We start from the raw sequence: 9,143 nt of genomic DNA on the forward strand, positions 1-9,143 counted from the left end.
CAAAAGCACTATCATATGTACTGAACTGAAATGTTTACACTCGTCTTCTCTTAAATGCTGACTCAGTAGTTGTTTCTTCAAACACTACCTTGACCTGACAAGGACTGCAATACTGACCGAACGCTGACTTACCCAGAAGAAAGGAAGAGGGTATCATGGTGTTCTTAAAACATTTCTTTTCTTTTCGGCTAAAGTCAATATTATAAAATAGTACTATCTAAGACCCCTCTTCACCATAGTTTCCAGTCCAATCCATTATATAGCCATTTCCTGTAAATCTTTATCCCCAGAAGCCAAAATCTTGTTCTGATTAAGCTCAAGAGTCTATAACAACCTAATCCCTGTCCACAAGGTGTCCCTGCAGATTTTAGATGTGTCCTTGATCCATCACAGCTGATTTAAATGGATACATTACCTTCTCAACGTGTCTTGAAGTTCTCCAGAGGCCTGGTAATGAACCAATCATTTGATTCAGGTGTGTTGACCCAGGGTGAGATCTAAAACCTAGGATTGGGGACTCCTGTTCTATAACTTAGGTACAGTGAATTATCACAGTCATAAACCTGAAACATTGTTAGCCCATCACCTGTGGTCCTTCAGTACAAAATGTTAAATATGCACATCCCAAAATGTGAAATCGTCTTCGTTACCAAGCAAATGTCTCCGATATTCCTTATGACAATTAATATATTAATTTGAATTTATTACTAATTCCAATTTTATTGGAGGCTCAGAAGTATCCCCAATGAAGTCCATCTTAATGAATTAGTGTCCCTTACTAATTAAGGCATTAAAACAGGGTTGTCAGTGTATGAGTGATAATAAGTTCCTCTTAATCAGGAGCTTTGAATATTTGAATTAATTTCTGGAAATAGGCCATTTACTTAATAAGAAGACCATTGTACAGTACAGTCAAGAGATGGTTTTTATCTACTATAAAACCTCTTTAAGGTGATTATGATGTTGCATTTGTGTTGGTAATTGTGCTTATTACTAAATGAACAAAGTTATGATTGTAGTACTGTGTGACACAATGACAAGCTGGACTGAGCTGAATTTGATAAAAACATTTAATTTTGAAGATAATTAGGGATTAATCTCAACTGTAAAGACACTGGGTTTCACTGAGAAAGGGATTCTTTACAATTTGAAAGCAAATGTTCAGGGGGTTTATTTAACTTTCATTTTCATAGCAGCTTATGCTAAAATGATTTTCGTGGTCAAATCAGGAGAATGGCATTGCAGCTGTTAATAAAAAAAAAGGCAAATAAGGGATTTAAATTTACCAAGATGCAACATATCAGTGAGGAGAAGATCTGGATGTAGGATGACAGGCTCATAGGTCATAATTTGTTCCAGCTTTCAAGTGGTAGAACAAAGGTGAAGAAAAAGAAGAGAAAATGCTACTTGCTAAAAAAGTCCACAACATAATTGAAATAATCCATTTTATAGTGAACTTTAATGTTATTGGTGTTATAATGCTGCAGTTTTTGGCTAAGCCCCTTTCATGTAGTTTAAACTGTGTCAAAATAATTTAGTTTAGTTTACAGCAATATAGCATTAAAACTGCCATTTAAATGTTTCAAATGTTAGTGACAAAACTCTCGCTGCACATGTATCCACGCTGCGTGTCGGGATGCCGCAGTTTTCCTGTTTTTCCTGTTGATAGCACCTCATATCTTGTTGCCACTGTCACCATTTGTTCTCATAAAATGCTCACTGTTTCAGTTCACAAGTTTATAAATGCTTCATTCTGGATTTTTTTTACTCTGTTGGAAGTTTTTCACACTGCAATCTGTTTCCCTCCGGCTGTTGGGAAGACCTGACTACCCAAATCTCAATTCAGTGTTAACAAAAAATCATGTAGGGGACAAAAGGAAAAAAGTGGATAAACGATAGAAGATTCCTGAGCTGACTGAGCTCTGGTGCCTGAATACTGATGGAAAACCAAATACAGCAGAACTTACTAAAGTGTAAAACAGGATAGGATTACAAAATAAAATCATAAATGCTGGAAGCAGAAATTTAAACTAGACTTTAAAAGCGCATGGAGCAAAGAAAGCTTTAAAACAATCAAGTAGATCATCACATCCTCAGATGAAAGTTATACTGTAATACTATATAAGTAATTAAACAAGTTAATTAAATTAGTGTTTTGTTTTATAATAATCTTTTGGTGACTCACTGTTATGTAGTACTGAATCTGGACATCACGACTGCTTTTTTTCACCCACATCAAATTTAACGTATCCGTCATTTGCTATGACTTCTAGGAAACTTCTAGTTCAGAAAACCCTGAGAGGACTGAAATATTGGCCCTAAAATCTGGAACTGGCAAATAATTAAACAAGAAACAGATAAAAGACTCTGCAGCAGCGATAGGTCAGTGTGGAGCAAGGCAAAGCAACTGCTGAGCACCACGAAACGTCCACGTGTCCCATGGTGCCGGGCAGGGCTCCGCAGATGGCGTTCCCAGGTTAGTTAGCTAATGCTGGGGGTGGGGTGGAGGGTTGTTTTCTGTTGAGAAGGCAATATGTCTCTCTGTCAGCACTGAGAGCCTCATGCCAACTGACAGGGGAAGAGACAGATATTTAAAGATAGAAAGAATGAAAGACCTCATAAAGAGGAAGAGAGGGAAGAAGAGGAAGAAGAAAATATAAGGGCTAGAAGGTCAGATGCATCTACTGCATGAAAGAACTCCAGATTTAGTTATAAACGGAATAAAGAAGCAAAGGAAGAGGTTGGACTGTGTGCTATGACACAGAAGAACTGGTCAAAAGGATTATGGAGAAGAAGATCAGGGTGAAAAGGAGGAAATTAATTCTGAAAGCAGTTACATCAGGAAAGAGTGGGAAAAAGAAAGGGAGAAAAAAGGAGAGGGAATGTGGAAGGAGGGTAAAGGAGGAAAACAACGTAGAAAAATAGCATCACAATCCTTTAAGACTTTTCATGGAATTTAGCTGAGAAAGAAAGCGGTACTTGTAAAAAGAAAGCTTTGGGAAACAAATGTCATCCTATAGGTCGTAGAATGACTTCTGGACTGATAAAGATAATTAGCTCATGCAGCAGGTAAACACACACACAGTAGAAGGAGCCTATGAGAGACTGCCTGCTACTGTGCTAAAGACAGGTAGGGAAAAGCAGACATGCAGTGAAATAATAAAAGAGGAGGAAGAAGAAAAATGAATGAGAGCTTAGAGGGAAAGACCTTGGCCCAAAAACTGAGGAAAGTCCACACACACACACATGCGCATGCACACGGACGCATACACAAATACTATGTCACACACATGCATGCACCAGGGCTGGCAGGCAGACAGCGTTAAGTGTGACACATCCTGCAGTGCATGTCTGTGCAGAGCAGCATTCACAAAACCCTGAAAAGAATCTCTCCATGTCCAGTCACACACAGTTTCATTCACCTTCAGTGTGAATTTCGTATAATTTGGGTTTGAGCTCACACTGAGCTGTGACTGGCCTGAAGACGAACTGACCTTGCATGATTCAAACACTGAAAATGCAACACTGCTGATGGGTGCAAAGCTAGCAATTTATAGCTAGTCTTGGTTTAGTCAGATTTAAAACACTGGAAAGCCCTTCATCTCATGCATTTAGAACTATAGAATTATAGGCGATTGGGACTGCTATTGCCAATCCCATAAGCTCACCCACTCAGAATGCTTGGCTATAAGTATAATAAGATGTGGAGGGTGTGAGCTTTTCTACCAAGCATTCTTGTGTACTTCTTGTTTCCTACAATATTATGTATTAATAATATTATGGAAGTGATCCCTTATGGACATTTGCAGGATTACCAGAGAATAGAGGACAAGATCCTGAAGCAGTTAGAGAGAAATCAAAAAGACACCCTGAAGGAGGCTACTGAGTATTATACAGGTCCATATTACTTTCCCTGAGCCTTTGTTTTGCTAGTGGCCTTTTTGATGGGATGGGGCTTTTATTTTGGCTTGCTTCCCTCAGATTAGAGATGCCACATCGAATCATTATATAAGTAAATCTTGTATCTCAGTACAATACTGTGCTGCAGCTTAAGGGCCTGGTGGTTTAATATTTAAGTGCTCAGCTGGAACAGAAACACGGCACTGTGTGAGTTGATATCCTTCATCTACACGTGCGCTGAAACTGGGTTAGTTTGAAAGAAGTGTCCATATTTGTCACTGATGGTAGTGCTAATGTTAGCAGCACAGCTATCACAAGCACAACTGTGTTAATTCGTATAATGTCATGGTAATGCTAGCCTTCTTCCTTTTATATATACACATGCTAAATAAAGGGTTTGGAAACACTTTTGCTTTTTGTCCCACCTCTGGTATATCTTTAACCTAATTTCAGCCACTCCTTCAAACTAACAGCAAAATGGGCGATCTACTTCCGCTGCATGTTTCCGTTTTGTTATCGCATGTTCACACTGGAAATGTTTTTCACAGTCTTTACAAACTGACATGCTGACTCTTGTTTAAGTTTAAATTTGTAGTTAAGAAACAACAGACAAATGATTGAAAATGGTAAGAGGTGGGTTCTCCAATGTCTGACACCAAACCAACCACCTCACACCACCTTCCTAAAACGTAGCATAATTTCTTTTTTTTTCATTCTTAATTCATTAATTTCTTCTTCATCCATTAGTAACTATCAGCGCAGCCTAGTTGCAAAAAGACAAATTTTCTTAAATTTGCAGACAGAGCAGTGCCTTCAAGGATCAACTCAATTTCATATCAGTTTGCTGTTACTGTACGATTCCAAGAGTTCAATGACTCACTCTTGGTGCTGGATACTGCAAAATATCGCCTCAGAAAATCATCAATTATGAGGCAGCTTTCTATCTGTCCTGTTTTAGTTGTTGTAGCGCTTCTATAGTCATCTTAAAGAATTCAGAAGTATATTCTCATGTCATATGATGTTGGTTTTACTGTGTAGCTTTCAATCCTATTTTAAGCCCTGTGTTACAATATTTTTTTAACTAAGTTTTGTTATTGTCGATCTTGAAAGAACATTTAACAATGTCATATTAATAAGATAAAAGTGTTATGTCATTATTAACATTATAACCGGTTAATACCCAACTACAGTCACTGTCTACTCCTTGGATTAAAATGGACTTTTCATTTAAGTAGCAGCAGTAACCACACTGGTTTGCAATTACATCATTCTAATTTAATTTTACTAACATTGCAGGTGCAATATAAACTTCATCTTGTAGTTTAAGTTGTGGGCTTTTCAATGACAGCAGTGCTGTGTGAAGCACTTTACAGTACCTTGAGTAACCCCAGTGGAAGATGAAGCACTGACCCTGCCATTGTCAGTGACTCATACCATCAATCAGCTGTTTAAACAACTGAAGTTAGAGTATGATTCATTTCGCCTCACCTCAGAGAACAGCACGCCTACTGAAGATAATGATATCTCATGTCTCATACAACCACAGGTCTATAAACATGTGTAGAGAAGTTAACAGTTGTCTGTTATACCTGACCACCTTGTCTGCTGTACAGGACCAGGTTTGGTTTGAATCGGGAGAACTGGCAGCTGTGTTTCTCCTTGCTAGCTTGCTCGGTGGTTTGTTACAGTAATCTAGGAACCATTTGATATTTGATTCTTGGGGAATGACACCAACTACTTTTAGATGATGTGAACATTTTAAACATATTTTATGGCCTTTGATCTCCATTTATGTAATCAACTTAATTGTTGTTTTAAATGTGTTTTCCAGATACCACCTGCTACCTGAATGTAGTGAACAGAACAAAATAATGCTAACCATTAGGGCTAACCTTGTTTTGTGTATACTTTATAACAATGTGACAGTGAGGCGCGCACAGAAACCATCATTATTATGCAGCACTGTTGATGTTTTTGTGTTTCTGTTTCAGATTTTTGTTGAATGCATACTTTAAAAAAAATAAACATTTTTTTTTACCCCTTAACATTTTTAGATAAACTTTTCCCTCACATGGGCCAACATCTTTTTAATTGTTTCTTTCTAGTGATAGTCCCAGTTCTATAAAAGGCTTTGTATATGAAAATGTGTTCTTCTGCAAGGTTAAAAATTGCTGTGTTCAGACTGAAGTGGGAAGTTGCACCTAAAGTCGAACTTCTCACTTGGAAAATCAGCAAAGCCCCACCAATCCCAACTTTGTCATCCACGATGGCAGCAGTGGACGCAAATGGTAGTAAAACTGTAACATTTGTGATCTGTACTACTGTGTTTGTGTGCTTGTGATTCACTGCACACAGACCACTGACCATGCTCTATCTGTGAATGTGCATCAGTGGTGTTTTAAACTGTGGAAACAATAACAAAAAGACAGGTATTGTGTTGTATTGTTAGTGTTGTATGAATGGTTCTATCTGCTAGGGAGCATAAAACATGTGTTTCCTTGCTTCTCTGGCTAATACTACTGCAGTACAGTGAACATGGGAATGACGTCATTCCCAGTTCTGACTTGTGAAGTAAAAGACACACAACATAAAGATGACATTTATCCAACTGCACCATCTTCTTGGACAAAATAGTACAGAATGAAAGTACAGCCTGGCCCGTGTTTAACTTCAGATGAGGAAAACATTCTTCTAGGCTGTATGTCAGAAGGGAATTTCATTACATCCACAAGTGTTCCTGGAACTTCAATCTCTTATATGGAGTAGGAAATGTACTTTGGAAGTTGTGCCAGAAATTTTCTTCGTCCACTATTCCAAAGCATACATGAGGTACAGAAGGGTGGGGGTGGTTGTGACCGTACTCCATAATTGGTCAGATACTGAACTGGTGAAACAAATTTGTGACAGCCTCCTAAACTAGTACAATGTTGCTAACTTAGAAACTGTTTTATTTCTCTCTGTGACACCTGCAGGGACATGCTAACTCAGAGAAGGCTGGTATTTATGTCAGGCAGCTTTAGAATGAATTTTCTTATCTTTCTATCTAAAAGTGTGTTTACCTATTTTCAGATATTTTATTCTCAGTGTTGCACTTGAGCCCTACATAGATCCATTTTAATATTATAGAACAACTGAATTCATAATTTATCCATGGAACTTGAAAGTTTGTCATTTAGTTTTTTATTAGCTTTTTGTTTTTTGAAAAGGACTTTCTATCACTGTTGTGATAAGTCTTACACGGATTATTTTTTTATTATACTAACATGAAGTGAGTTCTTGGGGCTGGATGGACATGCTGAGACAAACTTGGTTCCATTAGAGCCTCCTGTTAGAAATTAAAGCCTTTCTGATTTGTGCCTTCTAAGGGAGAAACCACAAATTCTCTCAGCCTGCAGAGAAAATATGTCTCTCACACGGAAATATTAATTTTCTGGAATTCTGAGTGATGCAGATTTCAGGTTGTAGAGTTCACGTTGTCACCTCAGTTTTAATTAAAATCGACCACTTCTCTTACGGCTTATCAACCAAAATTACACCCAATTTAATGCCAATTTGAGTTTCCATTAGAACCACCCACATTGCTAACTCTATCTATCAGTGGGACCTAATGAGTAACTGAAAACACCAAAAAATCACCATCCTAAATGTTTCGTGCCTTGAGCGCTTGCAAATTGTAGCCATGGAATTTTCCATCGCTACTTCGCATCCTACACACTGCAAGAGCTAATACAAACTCTTTGCCAAACCATCAAGAAGATGAATAATTCATGTTGTAGAGATTAACATGAACTTATTTCTACAAATTTGCCGTTTTACGTTTGTAAAATATTCTGATACCGTGTCAAATTAAAACTCATCATTAAAACGGACATATTTGCAAAGAAGCTTAACCGTAAAAGACAAAATGCAGACTTCAAATAACATTTTCTCTACATTTTTACCTTTTTCCTTCACAACGGCATGCGCACGCACGTTATCCACAGGTAAGTCAGGAGAGAGAGCGAGACCCAATAAGAAGTGCTGCAGTCTGCTGGAACAGTATCACAGGATGGGTTCCCCAAGAAGCAGCCAAGAGTTCTTTAGAGCACATACACATAAACACACAAATGTGTGCACACATCCCCTCCCTCTCTGACACACGCACACATACAGTCACACGATCGCATCTACCTCACACACTTTGCTTCCCCGCCTCCCCTTTTTTCTCTCCTCCACGCGCCGAAGCCAAGCGGCTTTACTGTGCTTTTCACCAGACTGTATTCAGACTGTACAATTTTACAGCGCGCTCCTTCCAAGTGCACCACGGTAATCACGGTACAGTAACATTCCTGCACTAACTGGCGAGGAATCAGCCGTGCAAACACGCTCATCAGCAGCTGTCAACAGAACACATCTTCCCTCCTCAACCTGAGGTGAGCACAAAGATCACTCTCTTATACAACATCCTTGGCTTTTTTTAGCGGAATAAAAATGTTTCACCAAGACAGTCATGGGCATGAGCATGATCTGTCATCCATGTAGCCGAAACTAAAGTCCTGACGAGCGCATCCAAAGACACGGGGGTCGCTGAGGCGAGCCCAAAAAGTGTGAGCGGCTTTAAAACAGATGCGAAAATGAGGTGGTTTGAGTGGCGTGAAAGACATGAGAGATACATGAATAAAATGAAGGCGCGGTTTGAAAAGACAGCAGAAGCTGAAGCTACTCACCCTGCAGAGATGAGAGCTGGTCGGACGGTGCAGCCGAGATCTGTGCGCACTGGGAAGCCTGGGTACCAAACTGGCAGGTTCCCCCTTATCTCGGTCTCTCTCTTCACTGCTCTCGGTACGCACACGCTCTGCCTCTCTATCCCGTGTTTCCCCGAATCTCCCCACTTCTCCTCTCTGTGCTGCCCCCTCTCTCACTCCTCCCCCTTCTTCTCCGTCTTTACTTCACTCTGCTCTTCAGCACTGCGGAGAATCGCTTGAATTGGCTTCACTGTAGTTCGGGTATAGGGAGGTGGGACTGGTGTGTGTGTGTGTGTGTGTGTGTGTGAAGGGTGTTGGTGTTGGTGGGGTTACAGTGATGTAGGCTGGAGGGAGAATGAGGCTCACGCGAACACGCACAAAAGGCAGCATGGCCCAGGAGCGCGCGGGCTGGGATTGAGGACACATTATGTACACTGAAAACAGAAATTCAAACATACACCAACAATTAATGGCCATGAACAAAACAGCCAAACATACTGTGGGCCTGCATTAATCTTG

General features: G+C 39.6%; 1 protein-coding gene across 2 annotated transcripts in view; it reads right to left on the reverse strand.

Moving 5' to 3' along the window:
- The window catches only part of cacng7a (calcium channel, voltage-dependent, gamma subunit 7a), a 41,913-nt gene extending 33,023 nt beyond the window's left edge, over window positions 1-8,890 (reverse strand). Inside the window, exon 1 of one of the 2 annotated variants that reach the window (XM_085445738.1) lies at window positions 8,607-8,890. The gene's annotated coding sequence lies outside the window, so the exon portion shown is untranslated. Of the gene's footprint in view, window positions 1-7,841; window positions 7,964-8,606 lie in introns of those variants that run through there. The other variant, XM_085445739.1, reaches the window with a different exon arrangement.
- Between the last annotated feature and the right edge of the window lie 253 nt (window positions 8,891-9,143).

This window comes from Copadichromis virginalis, linkage group LG22 (assembly GCF_057382275.1).
Source record: "Copadichromis virginalis isolate Kocher_CV1m ecotype Utaka linkage group LG22, C_Virginalis_male_GT1.1, whole genome shotgun sequence".
Taxonomy (NCBI): domain Eukaryota; kingdom Metazoa; phylum Chordata; class Actinopteri; order Cichliformes; family Cichlidae; genus Copadichromis; species Copadichromis virginalis.